Consider the following 10,130-nt stretch of genomic DNA (forward strand, 5'->3'; position numbering starts at 1 on the left):
CTGACAGCCCGGCGGCTCGCGCTTCCTACTCTCCGCCTCAGAGGCGGCCTGGAGCGGCACCGCCCACTGCGCATGCCCGGAGTGCGAGGCGCGCGCAGGCGGGGGGCGCGCGCAGCGCGGCGCGGGCGCGCGGGGCGGGCGCGCGAGCTGGGGCGGTCGGAGCTTCGGCGTCTTGCGAGCAGCCCAGAGACGCGAGGCGGCGGCAGCGGCCTTGGGAGAGCCGGCCTGGATGTGGGAGCGGAGGCGCACGCCGGGAGGGGCGGGCCCGTTCTCCGCCGCCGCCGCCTTCTTCTTTTCCTCCCCTTCCTCCAGCCCGCCTCTCCTCCCTCCTCTTTTTCCGCTCCTCTCCCGTCTTCCTCTTCCCACTCCCGCTCGCCCCCTCCAGCTCATCTTTTTCCTCCTCGCACCTCTGGGTCTCCTCTAGGGGGGTCGGAGGTCTCTGCCGCCTCTGCGTGGCCGAGAGGAGCCCGGGGTCCCAGGACGAGGCTCCACGCCGCACGCCACTAGGTGGACCCATCCCGACTCGACCCCTTCCCCATCTCCCAGGACCCACGGGTGCTGCGAGGGCAGAATGCCCGGGTTTTATCCCCGTGTATCAATTTGAGGTCTCACCTGGCTAAAGCCACTCCGATTGCGTGTGCCCTAAAATGCCCAACCCCCAGCCCATTATACTGTTTATATGTGGATGGCAGGAGAAAGGGAGCGATTTTAAATCACTAAACATTGGCCCTTTCACCTGCCTCCAATTGCTGACCTATATTTCACCTGCACCTCGTATAGCTATCTGATCTGCACGTAGGATAGTTAAAGGACTTGTCCCAGTTATCTCCTTATTCATCGTCTATCACAGTTACAACGTTGATTAGCAGGCTTTCTTAATTTTACAAGTCCAGAAGTTTGATTTAGAAATCGTTTGCATCCTCAGCGAATTACTGTAATACTGGCAGGTGCAGAGTGCAGCCGGTACGTCTGTAAATTACAGTGTAAAAACGGCTTGTGAAAGGCTAGCTGGCACGGATGTGCAAAGGATGCACTGGGGATGTACCTAATCACTCGCTGAATATTTATTAGCTCTGCCTGGAGGATGCCAAAATACTTAAGGGAAACAGCCGTCTCCCAGCATTTCATTATTGTTTTATTTCATTGTCAGATTCACTAGGTTCACACAACAACTTCATGAACTGAAGACATCAAGAAAGAGAACATGCCACCTTACCCCTGTCAGAGTGGCTCATCAATAAATCAACAGAGAAGTGCTGGCGAGGATGTGGAAAAAAGGGAAACTCACGCACTGTTGGTCGGATTGTAAGTTGGTGCAGCCACTGTGGAAAACGGTATGGGGGTTCCTCAAAAAAACTAAAAATAGAGCTGCCATACGATGCAGCAGTTTTCTTCTGGCATTTATCTGAAGAAAACAAAAACACTAGTTTGAAAAGATGTATGCACCCCAGAGTTCATTGCAGCATTGTTTACAATAGCCAAGATATGGAAGCAACCTGTATCCATCAGAGTTCAGTGAATAGATAAAGAAGATGTGGTACATACATACACAGGAATATTACTCAGCAGTACAAAAGAATGAAATCTTACCATTTGTGACAACATGGATGGACCTAGAGGGTATTGTGCCAAGTGAAATAAGTCAGACATAGACAAATACCGTATGATTTCACTTACGGTGAATCTTTAAAAAAAAGAATAAACAAAACAAAAACAGACCCACAGACACAGAGAACAGTGGTTGATGGTTGCCAAAGGGGAGGGGGAAGGGTAAAAAATTAAAATGCCATTGACATCCATACTGAAAGAAAGAAAGAAAAAAAGAGAAACATGTTGTTTAACCTTTCAAGAAGTTAAAAATAAAACAAAACACTTTTCTAAAATATATACTATCTTAGAGCATTTCACAAAGACCAAGTAGGGTTGCATTTTTTTATTTTTTTATTTTAGCTGAGCCATCCTGCCACCTGTTGGCAGCTCAGTGGCTGCTCAGCTCGGGCCAGGACTTGAACCACTGTTGCTCAGAGCGAAACTCTTGAGCGAGCTCTTAACCAACTGAGCCACTCGGCCGGCCCCAGGGTTGCATTTTTTAAGATTGCCTAATTGCATGCTTGGTGATAGGAATGGCTTTTATATTTTAGCAAGTGTAAACTATTGACTGGCCATTAGTGGAGCATGCACTTTGCTGGCCCATTTACAATCTCTTGGGCCAGTGTAGTTGCTTAAAGAGACTGCACTTGTTTGATATTCTATCTGGTCAGAAATTTCACCACTCATGGTGGCCTCCTCCAGTCCAAGGAGGTAAAAAAGGAAGAGGCAAGAAAAGGAATGAAAAGCAGGGTATATCGGGAAAATGGATTAAATTTTCCACAAAACACCTTATGAATCTCAAGCCATGGTTGTTTATTGCTTTAGAATCATAAATCAAATGGACCACAGTAGAACAAAACACACAATTCTTTCCTCACAGCCATCTTTATCTAAGACAGAGGTTCTCACAGATTTTATAAAGGCAAGCTTCTTTCTATTTCCCTGAAGCTTTGATGTAACGATGGAAGGGAAACATGGGAGAGTTGAAGGATGGGGTTGTTCTTAGTGGAATACCTGAGTAAAGCAATAGGGAAGATGAACCATGAACCAATGGGCCTTGGCAGCAGCCTGCCCATCTCCTATGTAAGGATGTAAGGAGTGACTGATGGAAGCTGTGGGTAGACCAGATGGAGACAATCTCTCTCTCTCTCTCTCTCTCTCTCTCTCTCTCTCTCTCTCTCTCTCTCTCTCTCTCTCTCTTTCTNCTCTCTCTCTCTCTCTCTCTCTCTCTCTCTCTCTCTCTCTCTCTCTCTCTCTCTCTCTCTCTCTTTCTCTCTCTTCTTTTCAGGTTGTGGTTTTGCTTTCTTGCCTCGGTTATTCCTGTTGTTCCTTATGGGTATGGAGAGAACTAACTGGAAGTTTGTTGATTGATAGCTGGGTTGAGTTTCAGAGCTCAGTTGCCTACAGCTTGACTCAATTGTAGAGGTGAGGTGGGGATGCACCCCAAGCAGGAAATTGTCAATCATTGTAACACTGCCCTAGCAAAGACAGATGGGAATGTGAGCCACAATTGGCCCTTGCCACCCACCTGAGAAATCCCCATGGTAGCACTAAAATGGAGGCGATCAGAGAAAGGGGAACTTCTGGGGAGGGAGTGGTCAGTCAGTCATGGGCATTAATTACTTTAGATCTGCTGTTTCATGGGGAGTGTGGAGGAAGGGACAGGGAATATGTAAGAACCTTCCTCTGTGACTGACTCCTGCCTTTGAAGGAGTAAGCTTGAGACTCTGGAGAGGTGTTGCCTAGAGCTGGGGCACCCAGAGGCTGGAGGCTGAGGTCAAAGTCAGGCCACTAAGTTGATGATTCCAAACCAGAGCGGTTTAATTAAAACCAAGTCTTTGCGATAGAACATAAAACTTGTTGCTCTATGCAGGTAACCAGTCTGTTTTCAAGTGGACCAGTTCATTTTCACATTGAGCATTAGGAACTGCTTAAGTGTAGAAAAAGCTTGATTCTGAGATTTGTAGTAACCAAGATGATTTAATGCATTCAATTAAAGATTTTTTGCTCTGTGCACTGAATTCAATGTTTAGGAAAGCTAAGATAACTGGAGCAATGCGTGATTAATTAGACGGTGTTTAGAGTCAGGGTTAATGGCAGGTCTCAAGAAATGGATAGAGACAAAGTCTAGCTGGAAAAGGGCTATTGTTGGGAAACTTAGGGAGCAGGATAATATTTCATAGCAGTGGGTGAGTCAGAGGCCCCAGTCAGTTAACATCAAGGAATGGCTGTGCAGGTTGTGTCGATGTAAGAAACGTTCAAACCTGTTGAGAATTTTTGTAAGAGTTTATTTGAGCCAAACTGATGACATACGCCAGGGAGCAAGATCTCAAATTCTACAGAGAATAACAATTTTGCGCTACCTTATGCACTTGAAATTAAGGAGGGAGCTGACATGGAGGTAGGAGAAAGCGAGGCAGAGATTGGGTTACAGGATATTAACCAGATTATGTGCTGTCATGAGGGTTAAGACCCCCTTCCAGGGGTATTACTTCTGGCGTTTCTGGCGTATCACTTCTGTGGTGTGTTAACCTAGACGTGCAAGAACAATGGACAGGGCTGGCTTCAAACCTCTCACTAGAGAAGTTAGAGGCCTGGGGCGGGACTCCCCACCATGACCTGCCCAGGTAGGAGTTCATGATCAGATCACCCTGTGAGGTTCCTTTCCAGAGAGCCCCTTTTTTCATCCACAACACCCACATCTATATGAATATAAATATGCTTGTGCATGTACACATACAGGTGTGTATAGCAAAATGTTCATTTAAGTGACTATCTCTGGATAGTGGGAATATAGATACTTTTCCGTATATGAAGAGAAGACTGACCTAGGACTCACATTTTGGAAGGGCATTAGAAGCCAGAATTTTAAAATGTTTTCCTTTCATCAAAAGGAAAACATGTATTGTTTTTAACCCAAAAGGTTTTATTGCAAGAATTCCACTTTTGTTGCTTGGAATAGAGACTGTACCAATTTGAATGAAAAATGTTTGAGAAGTCTGTTTTAAACCATTTACCCTCACCTCCTCCTTAGCCCCAACCCACATGTGGACTTTCCAAGGAAGCTTCTTGGTGTCTAGGGTTTCAGGTTCCTCCATAATGTGTTTTTTCTCTACTTTCTTTCAGTTTTTCTGTAATATCCATGTAGGACTTGGAAGACCTGGGTTTGATTATGAACTCCAGCACTTACTGGTTTATATAACTTGGATAAATGAACTCTTAAAGTCTATATTTCTCCATCTAAGAATGGAGATAGCCATATCTACCTTAGTATTTTCTTAAGAATTTCACCAGGTGATGTATGTAACAGTGTTTTATAAATCCTAAAGTCTCATACAAATGCAAGGTAGGATGGTCCTTCTCAGCTCTACCAAATCTGTATTTACGGGAAATGTGAGTTGAGAGCTCCTCTCTTCCAAGCCCATTCTTCCTCCAAAACTGACAGATGTGTGTCCTTCCACTCCCAGTGACTATGAATTAGTGAGCAAGAGATGACACATGGAGGGAGTATAAAAAATTTATCTTGGAGTCCACATTTCAAACTTAATATTGCCCACCACCCTCACCTCTAAATTGCTTTTTAGCGAAGGTCATAGTGCCTGGATTCTTTGAAAATGCTAGTTGCAAAAGGACCCGAGCAACCCCCATAGCTTTCCATTCACTCCTAATTGAACTAAAACGGGAGCCGGTACTTAAGACTTACGTCATGATGCTTTCCCAAACCTGGCCAGGGCAAAGTATCTGCCCACATAAGTGTTATCAATTGGTGAGGAATCCTGTCTCATCTATCCTCTACCTTATCTCTGTATGTCTAGATAATAAAACCTTGAAACAAAGCAAGACATGCCAAACCATCAACACCAAGAGGCAACTTTGAGGCCAAGTCTGTGTCCATTACTTGTTGGTTTCACAGGTATTCACATATTTAAATATCTGCACAGTTTATTGTAAATCAGTTATACCTCAACAAAACTGTAACTTTTTAAAAGCTAAATAGCTTTTTAAAAGTACATAAAAACAGACAGACAAGCTAGAAGACTAGTAGAACAACCAGTTGGTCCTCCCATGTGGCAATCAGCTACTATTGGGGGGTAGGCGCAGGGCGGGGGGGGGACTAAGATAAGTCCACTCTGTCCAGTAGGTGTGAGAGTTAAGTTTAGTTTCATTCCAAAAATACTCATTGAGCTCCAGCTCCATGGCAGGCACTCTGCTTGGCTCGGGGATTCAAAATGAAGAAGACGTGCTCCCTGCCCTCTGGGGGCTCAAAATCTTTCTGCCGTAACCCAACAGGAGAGCAGTTCCGACCTGGAGTGAAGTCTCATTGAGAGAATCACAGATAGGCAAAGGAGGTAAGTGAAAGATAAAAGAATGTCATTCATATCTCATGTCCCCCAAAAGGGCATCCAACAAAATGCAATTCATGTCCCCAATCAAACTTTTCAACCCTTCTTTCTTTCTTCTCCCACCACCCAACATTCACACTGACCTCCCATATTCTCAGGTGCCTCTCAGAAACCCCCTCACCTCCCTCCAAAAATATTCCCTCTTCTACCCATACTATACCAGCTTCTACTTCCTCTCCTCCCATCTATTTTTAGTTTTTGTACTGTTTATCATTTTATCACTTTCCACAAAACCTCTCTCTATCCCTCCCTTCAGGGTAAAGCCTTCTGTACTGCTATGATCTCGCATCACAAAAAGTCTAGGAACTGGTTTTAAACAGAGTAGGTTGGGATAGGAGTGTGCATCAGGGTAGCTGAGCAGAAGGCGAGAACTGGCAATGACCAGATTCTTGTCCATTTGTTCAACAGTGAATGCTGGAATATTAATATACTGTGTGTTTACTATATATTGATACGGTGATGAGCCAAACAGACATAACGTATATTCCTGTCTTTACGTAATTTACATTCTCTTTGGTGATTTGAGTGGGAGAGGAAAAAGTTTCGTAGACACTTTCACCTAGCAAAATTTAACTCATCACATATGTTCACTTCTATTTTTATGAGAGCCATCATTTTAATACATATGCATAACTACCTTCGCAACTTTGATCTGGTTTTAGTTTGGATGTTTTATGCTGTGCTCAGTTAAGGGAGTGGAAATAGCACACTGCTCCCCAGTGGGTGTAGGGCAAAGGTTCAAGCACAGCTTGGAGAAGCAGTTCAGGAGGTATGTCCAACAAGGTTTATAAACGTAAATCCGTAAGTGACGTAGAATGCTCACCTCCCCTTGGGTAGAGCTGTTTCGCAAGAGTCAACAGCGATGCCAGCCTGTTTCTTTTGAGTGTACACTTAATATTGTTTGGCAAATTATACAATCTGCAATTGTATCTGGGATTGGCATGGCCTTAGAACTAGAACGATGACACCTCTGAAAGCCTCGGAATCCATTCAAACATCATTCAAGTTCATATATATACATATATATATATATATATGTATGTATATACTAACAAATAAGAAAAATAGAAAAAACGTATTCAGAAACACAATTTATTAAATAAATGCTAGTTGTGCATTTATTACATGCCCAAGCACTACTGCAGATACTGGGAGTGAACAGAACAGTTTCAGTGGAGAGGTGGTGGAGGTTGTCACAGTTTGTTTGGAGGGGGTTGAAGAGAGAAGGGAAGGACAGAAACTGAAGTCAGAGATTACAGAGTGTTGTTGCAAACAACAGTAAAAAAAGAAAAGAAACAGAGTGTCCAGTGAGATGTAAATAAGTACATTTTTTATGAGAAAGTAACATTATGTTTGTATGATAATGAGAATGACCCTAGAGAGGGCAATAGATATGTCAAATAGTTATGTTGACTAAGTATGGTTGATAGGTGACAGGGAAGAAAACCTTTTCCTCTACCACTTAGGTTCAGTGATGGGGGTTGCGAATTAAATTGATTAACGGGAGAAAAGACCAATTTTATTCATGTACACATATACACAGAAGCACACAGAAAAATGTGACTCAGGGATGGTTAGAATTGGGGGCTTTTATACTAATTTAATAGGGAAGGGAAGAGGGAGAAAGGGCACTTATGTGAAAACACACGACTTTTAGGAAAGATAAACGGGCCTTTAGGAGAACAGATGGGAGATACAGTATTTTTGTGACAGGATCTGTTTAGGTGATCTCTTATTCTGGGGACTTCATCCCCAGTGATAAAAGTCATGAACTCTCAGAGAAAGGACTTATGACAGTTGAATTCTTTCAGGAGGCTCTGCTTTTATGCAGATAAGGGGAGTTTAGAGAAAAAGCCTCCTCCTGCAACTGTTGATTCTCAAATGACTTCAGCTCAAAATAATTTTTACACCACATGAGCATATTCTATATTTTGGAGTCTGTGGCCGAGCGGATATTAAAAATAACCCAACTCCACAGGCAGTAATGAGAAAAGTCACTCTTGGTGTCATAGTTCCAATTACATCCTCTTTTGGAATGTCTAGCAACAGCTACGGCTAGGTGAGATGGTGACCTCAAATTGCAAGTACAGTATAAATGTCTTCTGTTTAGTGGGTAAATGTACTTTATCCCAAGGAGATCTAGAATTAACTGTACAAATGATACAATGAGTATTTGTATTTTAAGTTAAAATTAGAAAGAAACTGTGTATACTTGTGTTCACAAGAATTCGGCATATTAGGGGTTTTAAACAGATTTTACTTTGTGATTATAATTTACAGTGTGTAACTGAGTAATGGATTTAGACTGAATTTTTAAGTTGAAGTCTTACTGACTTTGTAAGTAGTCTTAAAACTTAAGAGAATTTTAAGATTCACCGGTTTTATAAGTTTAATGTTTTAGGTTTCTAACACTTGCTTAAGTTTGAAGTCTTAACAAAGGGACCTTCGTTTGTCAGACAATTGACAGTTTATTATTGTTTATTATTATTTTCCTCAAGCATCTCTAGAGTGATTTTTAAACAGAAGAGTAAGATTTGTAAACTGAACTTAGAAGCGTAAGGAAGAAGTATACTTTTAAATCTGTAACTTTAGTAAATTAAACATGAATGTTAAAAATATGGCCTTTGGAATGTTTTTTTGGGCAAAACAAAAGGATGACAAAAGTCACCCTCAGGGACAAACAAACTCACATTGACAGTTTTGTGTGTAATTTCATCTTATATCCACATTTATTTAGAGACTTCATTCCCTGCCCTTTTAACAAGGGCTCAGGAACCGACGGAAAGCCCAAGTTTCATAGCTGGGGCACTGTGTGCACTTATATTTCTAAGGGCACTGGAATTGTTTTTCTAAAAGTATCAAGTACATATTTAGAGCGAATTAGACAAAAAGTTGTCAAATCTAGATTTATTACCTCTAGAACTGGGTGCTTCTTTACACTCTGGGTGTCAGTAATTGAAAAATGGTTTGAACTAAAAAAAAATGGAAAAATGAAGGTCTAATGTTGAAAAAAATCTGGCCTACCAAATTGCCTCATTTCCTTAGAAAACAATTTTAGTGGAATTTCAAAGAAAAGAATTAAGTGGATGCAGAAAGCCTATTCTTTGATGAGCGCTGTACTCAAATGAAAACAAGGACACCCAGGGGAGGTTGGAGGAGGCAAAGTCAGATAATAGTATTTCCCTGCTTATTGGGACCAGTGAAATATAAATGTTAAATTTATAAACATCGTCTCTAATAAATATCTTTAGTTGATACTATATAATTTAGCTCTCTATCGCTGACCTAAACTGACTTAACTTATACAGTTTAGCAAGAGAGAAATGACCACAAAAAAGTATTTATCAAGGGCTTGACTGTGTCCCAAGAATTATTTTAAGCTCTTTACAGGCAAGTGTTAACTCATTCAGTCCTCACATCATGCGAGGTGGATGTTAATATGAGCCCCAGTAAACCTAAAAGGAACCAAGGCATACTGAGGCTCAAAGAGGGGAAGTTACCTATCCAAGGTCACACACTTAGTAACTCGCAGGGCTGAGGTTCGAACCCTGGCAGCCTGACCCACAGCCCTAAACCACTCACCAAATGCTCAGCCGCCCATGGTGGTGTCATCATCATTGTTCATGTCAACCCTGTGCCTCGACAAGAGGAATTCTCCCACGTTGGTCCTCTCAGGCACAGAGTGGGATTTTTTTTTTCCAGTTTAGGAGGAGATCTTTTGATGAGGAACTAAGGCTATTGCTGACAAGATGTAAATATTGAAAAGAGTCGCAGAGAAGCCAGTCTTCCGTCTAGTGGTGTGAGAAGGATACATGGCGATTGAACGCGGAGCTTCCTTAGGCAGCTCAAAGTAGGAACAAACAAGCAGAAAAAATATTTCAGCCTGACTCTCTGAGTCGCCACCCATGGGCTAGCTTGTTTCTTTTCTTTGATAGAGTGTATACGATACCTCAGAGCACCTGGACTAGGCAAAGATGATGTAAATGAACACAAATGCCAATGCTTGTGACTTTGTTATTCTGCAACTATCCCCACTTCAACCTAGGGGCCTAAGCAGCAAAGAATCATCTGTGAAGAATAATTTCTTTGTGCGGGTTAAGAACCAGAGCCAGGCATATGCTTTTGTGATTGTGTACC

This window comes from Hipposideros armiger, unplaced genomic scaffold, assembly GCF_001890085.2.
Source record: "Hipposideros armiger isolate ML-2016 unplaced genomic scaffold, ASM189008v1 scaffold_34, whole genome shotgun sequence".
NCBI classification, from domain to species: Eukaryota; Metazoa; Chordata; class Mammalia; order Chiroptera; family Hipposideridae; genus Hipposideros; species Hipposideros armiger.